Source organism: Gorilla gorilla, chromosome 20 (assembly GCF_029281585.2).
Source record: "Gorilla gorilla gorilla isolate KB3781 chromosome 20, NHGRI_mGorGor1-v2.1_pri, whole genome shotgun sequence".
NCBI lineage: Eukaryota > Metazoa > Chordata > Mammalia > Primates > Hominidae > Gorilla > Gorilla gorilla.
The window spans coordinates 27,712,524-27,737,314 of NC_073244.2; the positions used below are offsets into that span (position 1 = coordinate 27,712,524).

Consider the following 24,791-nt stretch of genomic DNA (forward strand, 5'->3'; position numbering starts at 1 on the left):
AATATAATTACAGCAGGAAATTTCAATACCCTACTTTCTGTAATAAAAATAAAACAAGACAGAATATTAGTAAGTGAAGAGAGGAATTGAAGGCAGTATAATACAATTATTTTTAACAGAGGAATAGACAAGAGCCCTCAACAATATCAGGAAACACATTCTTATGAATAGCTTATACAACATTCTTTTTGATAGACCACCTGTTAGGCCAAAAAAAGGAGTCTTGAAAATTTGTTAAAATTGACATTTTGTGGATTACATTCTATGACCAAAATGGAATGTAAGTATAAAATAGAAAAAAAAATTAAAAATGTACAAATATATAGATATTTAACAACACACCCTTCAGCATGCTCCCGTTCAAAAGTTGAAATATTTTGAAGATGTCCATAATGCTCAATGTAATATACAGATTTAATGCAATGGTTTCTTTTGTTCTGTTTTGTTTTGTTTTGTTTTGTTTGGAGATGGAGTCTTGCTCTGTCACCCAGGCTGGAGTGCAGTGGCGCGATCTCAGCTCACCACAACCGCTGCCTCCCAGGTTCAAGCGATTCTCCTGCCTCATCCTCCTGAGTACTGGGACTACAGGCATATACCACCATACCTGGCTAATTTTTGTATTTTTAGTAGAGATGAGGTTTCATCATACAGCCCAGGCTGGGTTCGAAATCCTGACCTCATGATCCACCTGCCTAAGCCTCCCAAAGTGCTGAGATTACAGGCATGAGCCCCCGCACCATGCAATAAAATGTTTTTAAAAATTTCTCATTCTATTCTTGAGGAAATAGAAATAGCAATCTCGAAAGTATATGGACTATCAAGAGACAATGAAGTACCCAACAGTCTTCAAAAGAAGAAACAATGTTAAAGGCATTACAATTTCTGATTTGAAAACATATTACAAAGCTACAGAGTTAAAACAATTTGGGGGCTGAGCACAGTGGCTCATGACTGTAATCCCAGAACTTTGGGAGGTCAAGGCAGCAGGATCACAATGAGGTCAGGAGTTTTAAACCAGCCTGGCCAACATGGTGAAACCCAGTCTCTACTAAATAGGCAAAAATTAGCTGAGTGTGGTGGCAGGCACCTGTAATCCCAGCTACTCAGGAGGCTGAGGCAGAATAATCACTTGAACCCAGGAGGTGAGGTTGCAGTGAGCCATGATCATGCCATTGCAACCCCGCCTGGGTGACAAGAGTGAAACTCTGACTCAAAAAAAAAAAAAAAAAAGAATAAAGAAAAAGAAAGAAAATAGACTTTAAAAAAATCTATATGAGTATAGTCATTAAAAAGTGAACTAATAAAATAGGCAGCACTTATATAAACTTTCATATATATGATCATATGAAGAGTTATTCGCATACCCATAATTATTGCAGCATTGTTACTGAAAGCCAATAGGTAGAAGCAATTCAAATTTCTGTCACAAAATTATTCAGTAGATGTAATTTGAAATATAAAAATACCATATTATCATCCAGAATTTTATAAGCAGGAAATACTCTAATACTCTTTATAGATAAATTTTGACATTATGCAAAATGAAATGAGTCAGCCACAAAAAGATAGAAATTTTAAGAAATATATGAAGCAGTTACACTCTTAGAAAAAGAAAACAGAATGGTGTTTGGAAAATTCAGAAAACCAGAAAAATTGGTTGTTGTTTAATGTGTATTGAGATTTCGTTTTGAAAGATAAAAACATTTTAGAGATATGTTGCATAACATTGTCAATATAATATGACTAAACAGAATATTCAAAAATATTTGATAATAAATTTTGTTATGTGTTTTTGACAAGTAAAACTAATACCTAAAAATATAGAGTTATGAGAGTTTTAATATTATCTTCAAATCCCAAAGTGTTCCTTACACACAAAAATAATATAGATTCACAATGGACATTGAAATTAGGAGAATTTTTATGACTGCTCACCTAGACAAGATTGAACAACCATTTACAACAAACCTACATAACAAATATACAAGTTATTTTAAAAACAGCAATAATATTTATAGAGGGAAAGAAACATAGAGGTAATGATATTGGAAGTAGACATATGGCTGATTCGTAGTTGATTTTGCTCAACACTGTCTTAAATTGTACAGAGTTAAACATTGTCATACACAATTATAATATAAATCAAAACAACAAAACTCAGTTAACTGGTTTGAGGTGGCATACCCTGAAATACATAACAAAAAATATAATATTGCCAAAGAAAATTAAAATTTAGAATGTAAAAATTATTGGACACCATCAAGTAGATCAATATATTCATGAAAGGAATCTTAAAGCCATATATAAAATAAAGCACTCTATTAAATATAAAGACACACATAGAATGTTTTACTGTCATAATGATGGTACATAAAAGCTTTGAAGTTCTTCTATAGATATAAAAAAACATTAATCTGAACAAATCTGTTAATAGATACAAAATAAGATAACATAATTTGTAATACTTATAACAAACTGAAAAATATAGCAGTATAGGCTTTGTATTTAATTAACGTTATTATGAGATTAAAAGATACTGTTTTAACTTTAAGGTGTTTTATATAATCTCCATTTTTCAAGATGGTTACAATATACTTCAAGATGATTACATTATATTATAGAAAGTATGCAAAACAAAATTTTAAAAATCACAGCATGTCACAACAAAGTTAAACAAAAATTATTATAGTAAAACAGGTAATGAGAAAAAACATGTCTGCAAGAAACACATAAAACAGTAACAATGAGGTGGTTTCTGTAGATCAGTAGACTTAGTCTTTCCCTCTGCTGGCTCTGAGGAATCTGGGCAGTACAGATGTATGGAATTTCCCCCTGTGCAGCACACCCCCTACACCAAGGAGCAACCAGAGTGCTTTGTTAAGTGGTTCCTGGATCTTGTGCATCCTGACTTGGTGAGAACCCCCCCCTCAAAATGTGGTGTCAGACAACTTATAAAGGAGTGTTCCCATTGTCATCAGGTTGGTGCCCTTCTGGGAACAGGCCTTAAAGAAACTGGCCATAAACGGGATTTCTGCAGCAATGTGACATGCTCATGATGGCTATAATGCACACTGCTAGAAGTTGTTGGTTTACTGGAGCAGGCAAGGAACATCTGGCCTGCCTGGAGCAGAAAACTGCTCAAACCACGCACAATAGCAGGAGCAGCCTGTGCCTTAACAACATGTTTTTGCTACAGATAATCAGCCAGAGCCTGTTTCTCTACTCTTTGCTAAGAATGCTTTGTTTCCCATAAGGAATGCTTTTAGCTAATCTATAGCCTATAGAAACAATGCTTATTACTGGCTTGCTGTCAGTAAATATGTGGGTCAAACTCAGTTCGTGGCTCTCAGCTCTAAAGGATGTTGCCCCTCTGATTCCCACTCTGCACTCTATTTCTGTGTCTTTGTCTTAATTCCTCTAGCGCCACTGGGTTAGGGTCTCCATGACCGAGCTGGTCTCAGTAGTGTCCCTCTGGGATTAAGATCTCAGAGAAAGGAGGAGACAGTCATCTCTGCTGTTCTGCAGCCTCCACTGGTGACACCTCCAGGTGTGAGAGAAACCCAGACAAATAGAGTCTGAAGTGGATTCCAAGCAAATGACAGCAGCCCTGCAGAAGAAGAGCCTGACTGTTAAAAGTAAAACAAAAAGACAGAAAGCAACAACAACAACAGCACCAACAAAAAAGTCCCCAAAAACCCTATCCAAAGGTCAGCAGCCTCAAAGATCAAAGCTAGATAAACTCATGAAGATGAGAAGAATCAACAAACAAATGCTGAAAACTCAAAAAGCCAGAGCCCCTCTTCTCCAAATGATCACAACATATCTCCAACAAGGGCACTGAACTGGGTGAAGGCTGAAATGGATAAATTGACAGAAGTAGTCTTCAGAAAATGGGTAATAATAAACTTTGCTGAGCTAACAAAGCATGTTCTAAGCCAATGCAAAGAAGCTAAGAATCATAAAAAACTACTTTAGAGAGAAACAGAAATGACCTGAGGGAACTGAAAAACACAACATGAGAACTTCATAATGCAACCAGAAGTATCAATAACTGAGTAGACCAAGCAGAGGAAAGAATTTCAGAGCTTGAAGACTAGCTTGCTGAAATAAGACAGGCAGACAAGATTTAAAAAGAATAAAAAGGAATGAACAAAATCTCTGATAATTATAGGATTATGTAAAATGACCAAAACTATGACTGTTTGGGGTACCTTAAAGAGATCAAGAGAATGGAACCAAGTTGGAAAACATACTTCAGTGTATCATTCAGAAGAACTTTTCCAACCTAACAAGACAGGCCAACATTCCAATTCAGAAAATCCAAAGAACCTCAGTAAGATGTTTCATGAGAAAATCAACCCCAACACACATAATCATCAGGTTCTTCAAGGTTGAAATGCAGGAAAAAATGATATGAACAGCCAGAAAGAAAGGCCAGGTCACCTACAAAGGGAAGCTCATCAGACTAACAGTGGAACTCTAAGCAGAAATGTTGCGGGAAGTCAGGGACCCCGAACGGAGGGACTGGCTGAAGCCATGGCAGAAAAACATAAATTGTGAAGATTTCATGGACATTTATCACTTCTCCAATCAATACTCTTGTGATTTCCTATGCCTGTCTTTACTTTAATCTCGTAATCTCATCATCTTCATAAGCTGAGGATGTATGTGGCCTCAGGCCCCTGTGATGATTGCATTAACTGCACAAATTGTTCATAAAGCATGTGTGTTTAAACAATATGAAATCTGGGCACCTTGAAAAAAGAATAAGATAACAGCAATGTTCAGGGAACAAGGGAGATAACCTCAGGTCTGACTGCCTGAGAGCCAGGTGGAACAAACCATATTTCTCTTCTTATGAAAGTGAATAGGAGAAATATCACTGAATTCTTTTTCTCAGCAAGGAACAGCTGTGAGAAAGAGAATGCCCTCCTAGGGGGAGGTCTCTGAAATGGCCGCTCTGGGAATGTCTGTCTTATACAGTTGCAGATAAGGGATGAAATAAGCCCCGATCTCCCATAGCACTCCCAGGCCTATTAGGATGAGGAAATTCCCACCTAGTAAATTTTAGTCAGACAGTTTGTCTGCCCTCAAACCCTGTCTCCTGATAAGATGTTATCAATGACAATGTGTGCCTGAAGTTTCACTAGCAATTTTAATTTTGCCCCGGTGCTCTGCCCCTATTTGCCTTGTGACATTTTATTACCTTGTGAAGCATGTGATCCCTGTGATCCCTATTCTTACACTCCCTCCCCTTTGAAAATCACTAATAAAAACTTGCTGGTTTTGCAGCTTGGGGGGCATCATGGAACTTGCCGACATGTGATGTCTCCCACAGACACCCAGCTTCAAAATTTCTCTCTTTTGTACACTTTCCCTTTATTTCTCAGACTGGCTGACACTTAGGGAAATAGAAAAGAACTTATGTGAAATATTAGGGGTGGTTCCCCTGATACAGAAACCTTACAAGCCATAAAGATTGGAGGCCAATATTCAACATTCTTAAAGAAAATAATTTCCAACCAAGTATTTCATATTCTGCAAAATTACACTTTATAAGTTAAGGAGAAATAAAATCCTTGTCAGACAAACAAATGCTGAAGAAATTTGTCACCACCAGACCTGCCTTGAAAGAACTCCTGAAAGAAGGACTAAATATAGAAAAGAAAAAGAATTACCAGCCACTGCAAAAATACACTGAAGTACAAAGACTAATGACACTGTGAAACATCAACAAGTCTGCAAAATAACCAGCTAGAATGATGAAAAGGATCAAATTCACACAAAACTATATAAACCTTAAATGTAAATGAGTTAAACGCACCAAGAAAAGACACAGAATGGCAAGCTAAATAGAGTCAGGACTCATTGGTGTGCTGTATTCTAGAGACCCATCTCACATGCAAAGACACAAATAGTCTCAAAATAAAAAAAGGAGGAAAATTTACTAAGCAAATAAAAACAGAAAAAAAAGCAGAGGTTGCAATCATAGTTTCCGACAAAACAGACTTTAAACCAACAAAGATCAAAAAAGATAAAGAAGAGCATTACATAATGCCAAAATAATCAATTCAAGGAGCACTCAGATTAAACAAGCACATTCTTAGAGACCTACAAAAAGACTTAGATTGCCACACAACAATAGTGGGAGACTTTAACACCTCACTGCCAATATTAGACAGATAATTGAGAAAGAAAAGTAACATGGATATTCAGAACTTGAACTCAGCTCTGGGTCAAGTGAACCTGACAGATATCTACAGAACTCTCCAGCCAAAAACAACACAATACACATTCTTATAAGTGCCATCTTTTAGATGGAGTCTTGCCTTGTTGCCCAGGTGAAAATGGCTGGAATGCAATGGTGTGATCTGAGCTCACTGTAACCTCCACCTCCAGGGTTCAAATGATTCTCCTGCCTCAGTCTCCTGAGCATCTGGGATTACAGGTGCATGTGACCACACCCAGCTAATTTATTATATCTTTAGTAGAGATGGGGTTTCACCATGTTGGCCAGACTGGTCTTGAACTCCTGATCTTGTGATCCACCCATCTTGGCCTCTCAAAGTGCTAGTATTACAGTAAGTGTGAGGTGAAGAAGTCAGGTTCTTTGAATAAACCAGCTCTCATTTGAATTAATGGAGTTAAAACTTTCTGATTATCAAAAAGATAGTGTCAAGGCATTTATGAGGAATTTTCCCCCTTAACAGACATGTACAAACTTTATACTTAAAAGTCAAAGAATACAAAATATTCTTATTTGCACACGATGTATTCAGTTAGGAAATATAACAAGTCTTATTAAATAATAACAGCTGGGGGTAGTGGCTAATATCTATAATTCCAACAGTTTGGAAGATGAAAGTGAGGGAATCAGTTGGGACCAGAAGTTTGAGACCAGCCTGGATAACATAGTGAGACCCTGTCTCTACAAATAATAAAAAAATTAGCCAGGCATGGTTGTGAATGTCTGTAGTCTCAGCTACTTGGGATGTTTAGGTAAAAACATCATTTGAGTCAAGGAGGCTGAGGTTGCAGTGAGCCAAAATTATGCCACTATACTCCAGCCTGAGTGACAAGTTTGATCCTTTCTCAAAATGACAACAACAAATAAATTTAAAACCAAAATCATACATGTGTGTTTTCTTAACAAAACTGAATGAAACTAGAAATTAAAAGCAAAAGTAATAATGGCAAATCCAAGAATATATAAAGTTGAAACACACAGGCAGAGTACAGTGGCTCCCAACCTCTAATACTGGCATTTTGGGAGGCTGAGGCAGGAGGATTTCTTGAGCCCAGGAGTTTGAAATTAGCCTGGGCCACATAGGAAATCCTTATCAAAAAAAAAAAAAAAAAAAAAAAGAAAAAAAAAGAAAGGAAGAAAGAAAGAAAAAGAAAGAAAACTAAAAAAACACACTCTTCATCTCTTCATCATATTCTTGCTCAGGGGTCAAAAAATTTAATTGTGTTAAAATGTCAATACAACCTACAGTGGTGAACATATTAAGTATATTCTCTATAAAAATCACAATAGCGCCGGGCATGGTGGCTCACGTCTGTAATCTCAGCACTTTGGGAGGCCGAGGTGGGTGGATCATGAGGTCAGGAGTTCGAGACCAGCCTAACCAACATGGTGAAACCCCGTTTCTACTAAAAATACAAAAATTAGCCAGGCGGGGTGGCAGGCACCTGTAATCCCAGCTACTTGGGAGACTGAGGCAGGAGAATCACTTGAAATGGGAAGGCAGAGGTTGCAGGTTGCAGTAAGCTGAGATCATGCCACTGCACTCCAGCCTGGGCAAAAGAGCGAAACTCCATCTTAAAAAAAAAATCACAATGGCACAGTTTTATTACAGAAATATTGCTTAATATTTTAAAATTTGATTATAAACTATAACTAGCAAAACACCCATGAAAAAGAACAAAGAGACATTATACTTTCTGATTTTAACACACTAAAAGTTGCAATAAAAAAGTATGATACATACACAAAGGAAGATAAAAAGATGAAAGAACAGAATAGAGAGTCCAGAAATGAAGCCTTCTGTATATGATTACATGATCTCTTGCAAAGTTGCCATAAGCACACAATAGAGAAAAGATGATCAATCTTCTCAAAAAATAATGTTAAAAACTTAATATTGCTTTCCATGCCGACAGCACTCACACAAACATGGCGAATGTCCCTAAAACCCACTGGACTTTCTGTAAGAAGTGTGGCAAGCACCAACCCCACAAAGTGACACAGTACAAGAAGGGCAAGGATTCTCTGTATGCCCAGGGAAAGCAGCATTATGACAGGAAGCAGAATGGCTATGATGGGCAAACTAAGCCGATTTTCCAGAAAAAGGCTAAAACTACAAAGATTGTGCTAAGTCTTGAGTGCATTGAGCCCAAATGCAGATCTTAGAGAATGCTGGCTATTAAAAGATGCAAGCATTTTGAACTGGGAGTATATAAGAAGAGAAAGGGCCAAGTGATCCAGTTCTAAGTGTCATCCTTTATTATGAAGACAATAAAATCTTGAGTTTATGTTAAAAAAAACTGAATATCAACACTGATAAAATAAAGTTACATCATTTCCTTGAACCATATACAAAAAATTTACAAAAAAAATACTTAAACGTGTTGCAGGCCAAAAAAGTGAGGGTCATGATCAACTCAGTGTACCACTGGAGGCTATAAGAGTAAACAGCAAGCTGTCCTCATGAATGCAGAATGTTGGCAAACCGACAAACTGCATGTGCCACCCAGAGGTTATGCTGAGGGCAGTCACACCCCAGGCACAAATGTTTCATGTGATTAGGCATACCTGAAGTCTAATAGCAATAACGAGAACCTGTGATCAATCAAGAGCTGACCAATCATTACCTCCTCCTCCCTGCTCTTTCTACCCTGTGAATTTGGGGATCTGTGGAAGCTCAGGGCAGCTGCCCTTGCTCACTAGAAGCTGGGAGCCCTCTTCTTCTTCCCCAGACCCTTTCCTTAAAGCATATTGCTTTTTCCTTGGTTTTCATTTCTTCACTCATCCTCCTTCGTTCAGTCCTGCAGTAACCGTGGCAAACCGTGGCAAGTGGTGCCCAACGTGGGACTTGATGAAGGGAACTGCAGGGTCATACAGGGACTTGCAGGGAACTGAAGGAACTTACAGGACCTATAGGGACACATAGGGACAGACCAGGGACAGATAGGAACAGATAAAGACTAGCAGAGACTTGCTGGGACAGAACAGGGACAGAATAGGGACAGAGACAGATAGGGTCCTATAGGGGCTTGAACAAGGAAGGTCTACAGGAGCAGAAAAAGAAGAAAAAAAAGAAAAGAAAAAAATTAAAAAGTGAAACTGACCAGATGAAGGAGAAACCCCTTACGAGTCTGCCGGCAGCGATATACCCTAAAGAGGTATTGGTCAGTGCCCTAAAAGGTACAGAGAATGGAAAGTTTTTGAATCAGGGTAACATGGGGGAAGAATTTGGCTATTTCTTTTCTCTTTTCTGTTTGGAGTTTGGTTCGTACTGTTCTTTTGTCATTGTTCCAAAATTAAAAAGAATTTTTTGCCCTACCCACAGCACCTATCGGGGGTGGTGAACAGAAGAGGGAGGATGAAAATTGGCTTGTATTGTTTCTTTTGTGGTTGCAGAAATGTTAACTTTAACTTTGGCTTTTGAAAGTGCAAACGTTTATTGTGGATGTGCACTGGCACCTGTGAGATGTGCAAAGAGCTTGGGAAATTTTCTCAGAGCCTGTCAAGATGTGAGAACTGAGCTTCATCGCTCTACAATGTTGGTTCAAGCAATAGCTAATTTAGTAGTTGATAAATCTAAAAAGAGCCAAGGGTCAAACTCTAAAGGGGGAAAATATTATAAGTGTAGAAAGATTGGACATTTCAAAAAAGAATGCCATCAGATCTCTGGGCAGAAGGGATTTGATAATGCAGTTTCCCCCCAACAGAAAAAAATGCCAGGCCTTTGCCCTTGTTGCAATTAAGGAAATCATTGGGCTAATCAATGCCACTCAAAATTTCATCAAAACAACACCCCCCTGTCGGGGAATGAGAAAGGGGCCTGGACCTGGGCACCTCAAACAATGAGGGCATTCCCCGTCCAGGCCACAACTCCATTTCAGGGGTGGGTTTCCGGAGGAGCATTGATTCCCTCTCCCCAGGAACACCTGGAAGCGCAGGATTACATCTCCCAGCCAGAGAATGGGTTACATTAATTGAAGGAGAAAAACCCACTAAGATGCCCACTGGTATTTGGGTACCTTTGCCAATAGGATATATGGGATTAATTTTAGGTAGAAGTCATCTTAACTTACATAGCATTGTTGTAGTCCCTGGAGTTGTTGATTCTGATTGTGAAGGATAAATTCAAGTAGTGGTATTGTCACAAGATCTTTGGGCTTTTTAACTAGAATATAATGCTCAGCTGTTGCTTATTCCCTGTAAATTGATCTTTGGGTTTTTGAACTAGGAGATCAACTGTTGCTTGTTCCACGTAAATCGCACCCATCTTCACAAAAGGAGAAAGGAGGGAATTGAGGATTTGGAAGTACAACTACACGGGAAATTTATCTATCACAACCCATAGCATGTAATAGACCCACCTGTACAGTGCAAATTAAAGGAAAGAGTTTTTATGGGCTTATGGATATGGGAGCTGATGTGTCAGTAATATCTAAAAATAATTGGGCCCTATCTTGGTCCTTAAAACTAACTTCTACATCCGTAGTGAGAATAGGAGCAGCTCAAAGTGTTCAACAGAGCAAACTAAGCTCTGTCTATCCTGTCTCGGACCAGATGGACAGTTATATACTTTTCAACCTTATGTTACGAATATAGCTGTTAATCTATGGGGTCGAGATTTACTTACAGCATGGGATATGAAACTATTGATAATCCAGGATTTAAATGTTAAAGAAAATGGGATATCAGAATGGAAAAGCCTTAGGAAAATCCCTACAGGGAAACCCTGATCTAATATCAATAACTGGACACACAGATAGAAAAGGGTTAGGACATCAGGACTTCTGATGGGGAGGTCATTGATATTTCTCCTCCACCTACTGCTTTGCCGCTAGAGTGGCTGACTGACAAACCTGTATGGGTGGATCAGTGGCCCCTATCACAGGGGAAACTGATTCAACTCCATCAATTAGTAAAAGAGCAATTGGAAGCAGGACATATAGAAGAGTCGGTTGGCCCATGGAATTCACCAGTATTTGTGATTCCTAGGAAGTCAAGAAAATGGTGATTGCTGCGTGACTTGAGAGCTATTGATGCACAGATTAAACCAATGGGTGCATTACAGCAAGGTCTGCCATCCACAGCAGCCATTCCAAGAGACTGGCCTTAAGTGGTAATAGATCTTGAGGATCTATTGTTTTTGCTGTACTGTTGCACGAGAAGGATGGGCCTCAATTTGTTTTCTCTGTGCCTTCTGTTAATCAGAAAGAGCCTGTCTTTCATTATCAATGGAAAGTTTACCCCATGGCAATTAGCCAAAGAGGCAGAAGCTGAGTTAGAACCACAAAAGCCTTTGCTTTTGTTTTGGTAGATTTATTAATGTGGGGACGAGAGTATTCATGTGTCTGTAAAAAGTAGAGGTTCCTCTTCAAAGACTTTCCTCCCCATTTAGGAATAAATAATAACTTCTCTTAGAAGAAAAATTTATTCAAAGACCTGTGCTAACATTCTTAAATATCTGCTAGCTGTGATAATCAATGTACTTTATGTTCTTAGCTCTCACAATTTAGCCTAAATATTTGCCCTGACATGCTTATACTAGTCCAAGCAAGCATTAGGTCATAGCCTGTTCCTCTTCCTTATTTGAAGGTGTTTTTACCTTTCTCAGCATTCCACAAGTTAACTTCCTCCTTCCTTTGTTCTCCTCTGCCTTTGACTCTTTTAAAAAATTCTAAGTTGCTAGCCAATAGGGACACATACAGAATGTGAGGTCCCATTCCGGCCAATGGAAACCAAACACAGCAGTAGGGTGGATGCAACAGGTTATAAATGACCCTGTCTCCTTTGTTTGGTATACTCTCATGGCAAAACTGCTGGTGAGTGTCCCCTTTCTGCAGGAAGTAAAAATGGCCTTGCTGAATAAATTACATTTATGTTCAAATGCTATTTCTTTATGGCACCAGGGAACAAGCATTTCAAACATATCTTTACAGGAAATGAACAAACCGTGTGGGTGCCCTCAGGAACAAGGACCAACTGGAGTCATGCTGACATTAACCCTCATAACATAGGAACAGATCAAGAAAACCACACAAGAATCTGATAAACTGCTGGAGTGCCAGGGTCAGGCAAAAACTCCTGACTCCATATTTGTGGCCAAGCTGTCTGTAATTTTCTGTACATCTGTAAGATCAGCTGGACCACCAGCTGGCAATTGAGGGCTGTACAGTCTGAATTGCCTTTTTTCAACTAAAAAATAAACAGGAAGAGATGTTACAGGCCAAAAAAGTGAGGGAGGGTTGTGATCAACTCAGAGTACCACTGGATGCTATATGAGTAAACAGCAAGCTGTTCTCATGAATGCAGAATGTTGGCAAACTGACAAACTACATTTGCCACCCAGAGGTTATGCTGAGGGCAGTCACATCCCAGGCACAAGTGTTTCATGTGATTAGGCATACCTGAAGTCTAATAGCAACAATATGAACCTGTGATCAATCAAGCAGCTGACCAATCATTACCTCCTCCTCCCTGCTCTTTCTACCCAGTGAATTCGGGAGGCTGTGGAAACTCAGGGTGGCTGCCCTTGCTCACTAGAAACTGGGAGCCCTCTTCTTCTCCAGACCCTTTCCTTAAAAGATATTGTTTTTCCTTTGGTTCTCATTTCTTTGTTCGTCCTTCGTTCAGTCCCGCAGTAACCGTGGCAATCCATGACAGACATGCGGCTGGGTGCTGTGGCTCACGCCTGTAATCCCAGCACTTTGGGAGGTTGAGGCGGGTGGATCACCTGAGATAGAGAGTTTGAGACTAGCCTGACCAACATGGAGAAACCCCGTCTCTACTAAAAATACAAAATTAGCCAGGTGTGGTGTCATATGCCTGTAATCACAGCTACTCAGGAGACTGAGGCAAAAGAATCGCTTGAACCCAGGAGGCAGAAGTTGTGGTGACCTGGAATCATGCCATCGCACTCCAGCCTGGGCAACAAGAGTGAAACTCCATCTCAAAAACAAATAAAAAACTTAAACAGAAAAAAATAACAAATCCCTTAGAAAAAAATAGAAAAAAGAGATGATATAGGTCTTGGCACCATTTTCTTAGAAATGACATTAAATGCATGAACAACAAAAAAAAAAAACAGAAAAATGTAAGCACACTATATTCAAAATTTCTGCACATTAAAAAAATATTCAATAGAGTGAAAAATGCCCTCTACTAAACAAGTGAAAATATTTGCAAAACACATGTGATAGGAGTTAATATTCAGAATATATAAACAACTCTTAAAATTGAACAATAAAGCTAAATTGATTTAGAAATGAGCAAATAATTGAACAAAATTTTCATCAGAAAAGATACACATATAGAAAAAAACATTTGAAATGACACAGAAAATTAATACTTTGTAGAGAAACACACAAAAATAACAATGAAAAAATTGCCTCACACCCATTACAATGGCCACTATAAATTTTGTAAACACACCAAATCTGTTGATGATGCAATAAAAATGAAACCTATGTTGACTGTTAGTAGAAAACAAAGATACAGTCATTATTTTAAAATGTCATGTTTCTCAAATAATTAAAAATGGAATTATCAAATATAGCAATCCCATTTATGAATCTATAGTCAAAATATGCCACACAAGACATGGAAGACCTATTTGAACATCGATTTATTCACAAAAGCCAAAAGGCTGAAGCAACTAAGATGTCTCTTGATTTATGAACACATCGAAAATGTAACATATACATACAGTGAAATATTATTCTTAAGAAAGAAAATCTTGTCACATTTTAAGATAAGCTTTCCAAGTATTATGTCACCTATATAAGCCAGAAACAAAATGATGGATACCGTATGATTCCACTTACATGAGATATCCTAAGTAGTCACACTTATAAAAATAGAAATTGGAAGGGTGTTTGTCAAGGGCTGGGAAGAGGGTACATGTGTTGTTGTTACTTAATGGGTACTGCATTTTAGTTTCACAAGATGTAAAACTTTTAGAAGTCTTTTGCACAACAATGTGAATATACTTAACATGCTTGAAATGTACAGCTTCATTTTGAGACAGGTTCTCACTCTGTCACTCAAGCTGAAGTGAAGTGGCACAATTAAGGCTCACTTCAGCCTCAAATTTCAAGGCTCAAGTAATCCTCCCCTCTCAGTCTCCCAAGTAGCTGGAACCACAGGTGCACACGACCATACTTGGTTATTTTTTAAAAAAAATTTGTAAGAAGGAATCTTTATATGTTGCCCAGGCTGGTCTGAAACTTTTGGGTTCAAGTGATCTTCCTGTCTTTGCCTCCCAAATTTCTGAAATTATAGATGCGAGCCACCCACATGTCTGGTCCTGAAGTGTACATTTGAACAGATTTAAGATGCTAAATTTTATGTTGTGTGTTTTTACAACAATTAATTTTCTAAAGGAAAAACTGAAAATAATACAGAATTATAACTCTTTCCAAAAATCACCTTCAAATCCCAGAAGTGTTTCTCTCACACAAAGGAAATATATATTCATCATTAAACACACTGTGAAAATAGGAAATGGTGAAAATATTTCCATGACTACTCACTTAGACAAGATAAAATGACCATTGAAAATCAGCTAAGAAACAATATACACAAGATAAACCACAACCAATATTGGGATCATATTTATAGATAAACAAACACACATATATAATCTGATTGTGATAGACATATGGCTGATTTATCTCTTAATTAAACCTCACATTGACTTAAAGTGCACAAACAGAATTGCAAATTGACTACAATTGTAATACATAAAAACAACCCCAAAACACAATAAGCTGATGTTAAGAAACCTACACTAAAAAAACCGCTAATATAAAACTGCACAATGAGACAGGTTTACTGATAAAATTTGGTATGCAACATTAGTAAACCATTAAAAAAGAATTTGTCTAACTACAGTATTTGACTGTAACTGTGTACTCATCAAAGGTAGGTATTTTGAATCATTGGCAGTAAAATTTCAGGGAATATGCAGTATAATTATAAATAAAATATCCTGATGAGAAACTTTTTTTTTTGAGATGCAGTCTCGCATTGTCACCCAGCCTGGAGTGTAGTGTTGCGATCTCAGCTCACTCTAAGCTCCGCCTCCCAGGTTCATGCCATTCTCCTGCCTCAGCCTTCTGATTAGCTGGGACTACAGGCACCCGCCACCACATCCGGCTAACTTTTTGTATTTTTACTAGAGATGGGGTTTCACTGTGTTAGTCAAGATGGCCTCGATCCCCTGACCTCGTGATCTGCCTGCCTCGGCCTCCCAAAGTGCTGGGATTACAGGTGTGAGCCACCACGCCAGGCCTCGAGAAACTTTTAATAAATAAGCATTTAAAAGAAACTAGTGACCGGGCACGGTGGCTCATGCCTGTAATCCCAGCACTTTGCAAGGCCAAGGCAGGTGGATCACCTGAGGTTAGCAGTTCAAGGCCAGCCAGGCCAACATGGTGAAACCCCATTTCTACTAAAAATACAAAAAAATTAGCTGGATGTGGTGGCGGGCACCTGTAATCCCAGATACTCGAGAGGTTGAGGCAGATGAATTGCTTGAACTTGGGAAGCAAAGATTTCAGTGAGTTGAGATCACACCATTGCACTCCAGCCTGGGCAACAAGAGTGAAACTCTGTCTCAAAAAAAGAAAGAAAGAAAGAAAGAAGCAAGTGTTAACTTTTCTTTTCTTTTTTTTTTTTGACATGGAGTTTTGCTCTTGTTGCTCAAGCTGAAGTGCAATGGAAATGATCTTGGCTCACCACAACCACCGCCTCCTGGGTTCAAGTGATTCTCCTGCCTCAGCCTCCCGAGTAGCTGGAATTACGGGCATGTGCCACCATACCCAGCTAATTTTGTATTTTTAGTAGAGATGGGATTTCTCCATTTTGGTCAGGATGGTCTCGAACTCCTGACCTCAGGTGATCTGCCCGCCTCAGCCTCCCAATGTGCTGGGATTACAGGCGTGAGACACCATGCCCAGCCACGATAACTTTTATGTTTTAAATATAAGCTATTCATACACAAAATAAAACTGATGTAATCCAACTTTAGAAGCAAAGAATAGCCTTACATTGCTAAAATTTAAAAAATATATTTTGCCAAATATAATTAGAGCCTCTGATATATTAAACAAATATTTAGCAATAAATTATGTTATCATTTAGATATATGGAAGAAAATAGGTGAAAATCTTATTTTTTTGCCTGCAGCAAATTTAAATTTATAAGTAACGATTTTAGTAAATATGGAGTGTCTACCAATTGTCTAAATTACTTTAGGCAAAACATGTAAATTCTCACATATTGTCCTAAATGTCTGAATCTAAAATTACAGATAAGTTTGAAATAGAAAATAGCAAGTAAAAATGTATAGGAAAAGAAACATGAGTAAGATGAAAAAATGAAAAGTGCTCTATTTGCTTATCCCTCCCACAGCAAGAACATTTCTCAGCCATTCTTTACATAAATTCCTTTATGAGAGAACCAGGCATCATGGCTCAAACCTGTAATGAAGATACATAGTACACTGAGGTTGGATAATTGCTTCAGGCCAGGATTTCAAGACCAGCCTGGGTTATAAAGTGAGACCTCACCTCAAAAATAAGTGCCTTTGAGACAGCTTTGATATTTAGGGAGGCAGTTGTGAAATTCTGCTAAAGCCCAAGATTGAGGAGCATTCCTTTTCAGAGAGCAGGTCCTCATTCTGGTGGGAAACTATAGGACCTCAGGTCTTGGCTGCAGACCAAGAAATGGCCCAACCAACTTGGTCACACTGAGAATTCTGAAGTTACTCTGTAACCATCCCAAACTTCTCCCAGTTACAGTCTGGTAGAGACCCTGTCCTTCCAGAGACCTGGAGAAAGACAGCCATTTGTAGCCATGTAGGCAGGCCTATGGGCCTTGGTTTTTACTGTGGTCCCTGAAGCAGTTCAATGACTCTGTTCCAGCTCCATGGGTCACAGTTCATGGCCAGTTCTGCCTACATAGAAACCTGCACAGTGACCTGAGGAAATCCTCTCTGGTACTCAGTGAAAACCATACTCATTTGCATCCTGATATAAGGGCCACTATATATGGACCCGACTGCAGAAAGCTGCCCTAGAGTCTGCTCCACAGATAAAAGTCCTGAAGGATATTTAATCTGTTAAAAAACAAACAACAACAACAACAAAACAAAACAGCACTTTGGGAGGCTGATGCAGGTGGATCACAAGGTCAAGAGATCAAGATCATCCTGGCCAATATGGTGAAACCCCATCTCTACTAAAAATACAAAAATTAGTTGGGCATGGTGGCATGCACCTGTAGTCGCAGCTACTTGGGAGGCTGAGGGAGGAGAATTGCTTGAACCTGGGAGGCAGAGGTTGCAGTGAGCCGAGCAACTCCAGCCTGCACTCCAGCCTGGAGACAGAGCAAGACTCCCGTCTCCAAAAAAAAAAAAAGAAAGAAAAAAGAAAACAAATGGGAATTACAACTACCCAAGCCCCTTGTAACAAGCCATCTAAATGTGGACCCTAGAGCAGACCCAGCAGCCTGGTGACCAAGTTACAACCCAACTCCGCTACAAACCCAGAGGGCATCCCAGAACCCTGGGGACCCAACAAAAGCAGATCTTTACCTCCTGAAATCAGTATATGAAAATATAAGGAGTTGTTTGCTTTTTCAAATTCATGGACACCAATATAAAAAACAATTGTGCCCATTATCAATGCTTCTATTTTAACACAGCACTGGAAGTATGTGGCAGAATAATGAATAAAAAACATTTTTAAAAGCCACTGAAATCAAAGACAAGTAAATAGTTGCTGTTTGAGGAATATATAATCTTATACATAAAAAAACCATAGACAGTACATTGAAATTTGTCTAATAAATACACTCAGTAAATTAACAAAATATAAAATTAACATAAAAGTATAAGTTATTGTTCTATACACTTAAAACAAGCTATTGGATACAGTAGAAATAAAAAATATTTTACTAATTTTTTTTTTGAGACAGAGTCTTGCTCTGTGGCCCAGGCTGGAGTGTAATGATGTGATCTCTGCTCACTGCAACCTCCACTTCTTGGGTTCAAGTGATTCTGCTTGTTCAGCCTCCTGAGTAGCTGGGATTACAGGTGCCCACTGCCACACCTGACTAATTTTTTATACTTTCAGTCGAGATGGGGTTTCATCATATTGGACAGACAGGTCTCAAACTCTTGAACTCAAGTGATCCACCTGCCTCAGCCTCCCAAAGTGCTGGAATTACAGGCCTCAGACACGGTACTGGCCAAGAAAACAATCTTTTTTAAAATATAATTAAAATACTAAATTTCTGAGAACAAATATAACCCAAGAGGTAAAAAATCTTAACAATGAAAGCTATAAATCAATAAATGAAATTAGAGAAGACACAAATAAATTTTAAAATATTTCATATTTATGGAAAGAATAAATATTGTTAAAGTATCATATTCTCTATAGATTCAGCACAATTCCCATCAAAATTCCAGTGAAATTTTTTTTTACAGTAATGAAACTATAATTTTGAAATTTACAAGAAACTACAACAAACTTTGAATAGCCAAAGCAATCTTGAGGAAAAAGAACAAAGCAGAGGGACATCATACTTTATAATTTCAAACTATATTTCAAGAATATAGTAATAAAAACAGGAGGGAATGTGCAGAAAATTAACATAAAAACCAGCAGAACAGAGACCACTACTCTCACACATTTTAGACATGATGCAAAAAGATAACTAAAATAATAGTTTAACATAAAGTTCTCAAAATCATGCAGATATTTGTGTGTCCCCCAAAACAATGGAAAAGCAGTCAGATTGTGCAGTCTCTTATGTGCCATGAAGAGGACTTTGGCTCTCACTGTGAACTTGAAGGAAGATCGATGAAGGGAAAGTAGAATCCTTAGAGAATTTAAAGGCATAAGACAGAAGATGACCCTATGTGAGAAAAACAAAACAAAACACACACACCTCCGGCTTCCCAGAAACTATTTGCTTTGGAACAGAGCTTCCCAAATCACACTGTAGAGATTGGCTTTTGTTTTTTTTTTTAATCTTCCAACCTTTCATCTATGTCAACTGTTTCATTTAGTCTCACCTACCTGGGGTGTGGCTACCATACTGTGTCTCTTCATATTCCAGGGATCTTTTCCTTGCTCCTGACAGTTGATCAGATCTGGCTTAGAGAAACCAATACCTGCTTTATTAAAAATAAATAACATGAATCTTGCTCATATTCTTTAATTACCAACCTAGTATCATGCTTAGTAAAGAGGATGTAATAGAATATTCCAGAAAATTAATCCCAAACTACTATTTAATAACAGAAAGTTCTTAACATTTAGAAAATATTTTAAATTTGTAGCTCCTTAATTTCACTACCCAGTACTCATGAATCAAAAATAAGTGCTGGCAAATAGATTTTAACATATGGGCAACAATATTTTATACTACTAAATTTTTGAAATTACCACTACTCTGGAGTGAAGGATACAGACCAGCTTGGGAAAGTAAAATGTTCAGGCCAAGATAAAACATCTTGAAGAAATTTTTTTCTACAGAGATAATTTCTCAAGACATTTTTAAAAACAAAGATCAGAAATTCCTGTATGCAAAGCATAAATTACCAAAAATTATTCTACAAAATAGAGAAATGAAACTTTTAGGGTATATAAGGAATTGTGTATTAGAGTTATTCTCACCCAAGAAGACCAGGTTTCTGTAGTTCTCTAAAATCACTTTCCTATACAAATCCTGCTGAGCAGTGTCCAGGCATTGCCACTCCTCCAGAGAGAATTTGATGGCCACATCCCTAAATGTCAATGGCCCCTGAAAAACACATGCGTGCGTGCACACACACACACACACACATATTTACAAGTGTCAATGGGCAAAATTTATCATTTGAATTATGGTTAAATGAGAGAGTAAAGAAAATTTGTTCTGACTTATAGGAATGACTAAAATTATCCAACAATTTTCTACACAGAAATATTCTCTAATGTATTCTCTAACTCTGTGAGAAGAGAATGGTATAAGATCCACAACACCAGGGCATAGATGATACTTTTATGAATAATAAAGTATAAAACTAAAGGCATAAACACAAACATGTACATTTTTAGTGCTATATTTGCATCATAAAGAATGAGTTGTGTATATTTTTCAGACAAAAAAGACATGCTGAGTTAGAAGGCACCTCTCAAGTTTTAATATGTACAATAAACTGAAGATCTTGTGCAGATTTTTTTTTCCAGAAGATCTGGAATAAAATCTGAGTTTCTGAATTTCTAACAAGCTCACTAGTAATGCCAATGTGTTTGGCTGAAAAAGAATATTTTATCAAACATCTAGTAACTGAAAGACCCTGTGTTTTACCCAATTTTTCTGGCCTGGAAACAAAGACAAGAGTCTTCATTCTTCAAAGACAGATATTTGTAAAGAAAACCTAAGAAAGAAAGGCAGCTGCCACATTAAATGTGATGGTTTATGCACAGCTCTTCTTTAGCTACACAAAGATACTTAATAATAAAGAGAAAAATAATTAACTCTATAGTGAAATAAATATTTCAGGGAGCTCTTTAAGTAAATTGTAAAATGAACTGCACTAGGATCAATTTTTATGATGTGCTGATGCACACAGAAGAACACATCACCACTGCTGAGATATTGCCCCTCAAAAAGTACAGTCTGAATTTAACCATACAGAAAAATCAGTTTTATGCAGAGTTCAAGATGCAGATATCTTCTATGTTCTGTAATTTTTAATAACAATTTAAAGTAGTCTTTCTTTATCACCCTAGAGAGTGGGTATCTCTCAATAATTTTTTTTCAGAACTTTCTGGGTAATAAATGCTATCCTATTTAAATAAGCATTTTCTTAGTCCTGTTCTGCATAGAGTTAATGGAGAAAACAGATGAAACCTCAACATTACATGTTCTCTATTTTTACTAAGGACCCCAGCTTTCCCCCAATAGGAATCTTGAATATCCATATTTTCCCATTTTAACAGCAACAAAGAGAACATTTTTAATAGTGCCGATTATGAATTCATGGTAAGAATTCTGCATGGCATATAAGAAGTCATGATTTAGAGAGTGTAGAGAAGGCTCTGGGATATAGGAGAGAGATATTTTGCAGAGACCCTTGACTACCACAAGAATTTTTTAAAGTAGTTAAACTCATTAGGGGAAAGAAACACAAGTAGAGAAGTAAATGTTTGCAAGGACTAAATGCATCGCACTCCAGGAGGCAGAGTGGACACAGCTCTTCATCTGACACGTTTAGCTGAAAAAAAAAAAAGCCATTTTTCCTCTTTTGTCTTCTTTGGAAATGCTTTTCAGATGACAGTCTCTGGAGAAGTTACAACTGCATCTTGAAAAAATTCCTTAAAAGGCGTCAGCACCACCTGTTTACCTGCTAGCCTCACACCCACAGAAAAAAGAACTAAGACCTGTAGAAAAAGCCCACCCATTTCTGTTCTTTATAACAGCAGAGATTCAGGAACAATGAGCTGCTCCATGAATATAAAAATATGTTTCTTTATTTTTGTCTTCAGGTGCTCGCCCTTACCACAAACACCAGCAATTTCTGCTACAGTAATGGAAATATGGGTGACACTGACCTCTCCCTATCAAACCCAAACAGAACAGACTCTGTGACCACCTTTTAGTGTAAAGGTGAAACTTAACTCTTATGAATGTATCTTGAACCCCACACACTTGATTCTGTCCTCACCTTAGAGTCACATGAGACACAATTAAAACAATGTGAATACTTTCACCTAGAATACTACACAGAACCTGTGGAGAGAGCCTGTGGAGAGTAAAGAGATGTCTCCAAATTGGCCACATAATCCTCATGAGAAGCCTGAGCTGATAATCACTTAACTAAGCCTTGCCTCTCAAGCCTTAATGAGCTCAAAAATCACTTGGTAATGTTGGCCCAACTCTATGTAACGTGATTCTGCAGGTTTGGAAAGGGTCCATGGATGGGTGTTTCAAAAAAGTCCCCTGTCAATGCTGATATTGCTCCCCCTGGGCTCATTATTAGCATTAGTTAGAGAAAACAGGCACAGCACAGTGTCCCTTACACTCAGCACTCTTGTCACAACACAAATATTTCTGGTACAAATAAAGACAAAATAACCTCATCTTAAAGTATCATATTCTTTGCTGGCTCCTTAAAGTTTACAGAGGACACAGAAGGCAACAATGTCTGAATAAGTCTGCATTGAAAAAACAAGAGGTACACATGAACTAATGCAATGTTTATTAAGTGGCACTATGTTCTCAAGAGTATGTAACAGAGCACTGTGCTGGGAATAACACACTATGTGATTAAATCCTAATAACACCTTGAGAGTTCATACTAAGTTTTCAATAATTCTCAGGATTTAGATAAAGGGCCCAGAATTATTATTTCTTCCTGTTTCTCAATCACCAATTTTAACCAATAAACTAAAAGCTAAATATAGACAGATGAAGATATATAAAGAAATAAAGACATAAAAAGAGTTTAATGTAGTTTAGAGAATTTTTTTGTTTATATTTACTTGTTTATGACTTGCAGAGCAACTACTGGATCCGCAGGAATAGAAAACAAGTTGCTAAATGGAATGTTTCTGTAAGCACAGGTTTTACTACAAAATTTAGAAATTAAGATCTTAAAATGTATACTTTACTTTTCTTATGTATCTGCTTTTGGATTTCAGGATATTGTGAGCAACCGCTCTAGAAAGTCAGCAGGATTTACCAGCCAAAACTTGAATCTTTATAAATCAGTTTTGTAAGAAAATAGTCCAGAGTTGGGACAGACCTACAAGGTCTCCAAAAAGGGTGAATCTGATCAGAACTGGGGCAGGGAGAGGAACCTATGTAAAATTTGTTCTCCATGCCACTGGAGTATTTCCAGTTCCGTTTTTCCTAAGCTTACCTAAGAGAAACTTAAATCCCATAGTTTATGTAACTTTCATCTATTTTTGCCACTGCCCTGTCAATTTTATAACATAAACTAATAAGGAATTTAAATGAATCTTTTAAAGTTTTCTAGGATAATTTTATTAGGATTTAAATATGTATTCTTAGAAAAGTAAAACAAACCCAAATAACAACAACAACTCTTCAGTCCATAAATATCCCTTCAGATAATAACATCAGAAGTCACACCAATAGTAAAAAAAAGTGGCTCAAAGTTTTGGGGTTTTTTTTTTTGCAAACATCTATTCACCGTACTAATAATATAATGCTTAATTCAACCATGTATTCAGTTGCTAGTCTAGACTAAAAGCTCCTGGATGGTAGGGACCATGACTGCTTCATCCATTTTTTGAATGACCATATGAAATAAAAGCAATTAGTTTATTAGTTTGAGTCACAAGACCTCCTCTTTGTCTTTCACCCAAGTACCAGAAAACTTGAGAAACTCTCGTCTGGGTACCAACCAAAGTTATCTCTGGTATGAGGGAGAAAAAAACACAGGATGGTTCCTTTCTCTTACACCAAGACAGAAGCAGAAGAAGAGTGATTACACTCTTGTCAGCCTGACACAATTCTGCCCTGGACATCCTCAAATGTCTTTAAAACACCTAGGTGATTGTGAGAGGGTTCGCAGTGACCCAGGGCTGATGGCCCAGTGATAAGCCAGGCTGGAGAAACTCAGGCTGATTCTAAATAGAAAATGGAACTGCCTTGGTGGAGCTCTAGAACCTGGATCACCTATCCTGACTTGTGAGCCCTTGGGTATGAAGAAGGACAAGAATACTGTACTCCAATATCACAATTTACAGGTAAGTATCATTGTGGTCATGGCTCTGGATACTTTGTGGCCTTGATCTCTCACTCTTAAGATGCTTGTTTATACTCATGGATTCTGTCATCAGATTCTATTTACACCTGGAGCCTCTCACAAACTGTAGCAGGTCACTGAACAAGATTGAAAAGCTTAAAGAGCCACACTCTCAAAGGGGAGCTTTAAGATGTCTATGCTGACATCTAACAATGCAGAAAATGCCTTCTGTTGGTTTTCAGTACATTCTCAATCCAAAGTCCAGCCCTGTCTTGTAAATCCCAGGCAGAGGCCAGACCTTATGTGCAGATTCTAGGTGGGATCAACGTGATTCTGCATCCTTGGGTGTTACAGCAAGCAGAGTACAATCAAAGGGGAGATCCCTTCATACAGGCTGCTCTAGCACATTCTAAGTAACACGTCTACCTAAAAGGAAAAAACTGAGGCAACATAAATATAAGTAGAGAGTTAATCTAGGCCAAGCTTGAGGATTGTAACCTTGGAGCAAAGATACATCCTCCAAAGACTGAACAAATAAGAAATTGAATCCCCGAATAGAGCAATAACAAGCTCCAAAACTGAATTAGTATGAAATACCCTACCCATCAAAAAAAAAACAAAAAACAAAGAACGAGACAAATTTACAGATGAATTCTACCAGATGTCAAAAGAAGAGCTGGTATCACTTCTACTAATATTATTTCAAAATATTGAGAAAAAGGGACTTTTTCCCACTCATTATATAAAAATAGCATTATTCTGATACCAAAATCTGGC

At 37.8% G+C, this 24,791-nt stretch overlaps 2 pseudogenes; one reads left to right on the forward strand and one right to left on the reverse strand.

Moving 5' to 3' along the window:
* LOC115931633 (zinc finger protein 98-like) overlaps nucleotides 1–21,222 on the reverse strand; it is a 28,160-nt pseudogene extending 6,938 nt beyond the window's left edge.
* On the forward strand, nucleotides 8,177–8,494 carry LOC101139922 (large ribosomal subunit protein eL42-like; annotated as a pseudogene).
* Nucleotides 21,223–24,791: the final 3,569 nt, after the last annotated feature.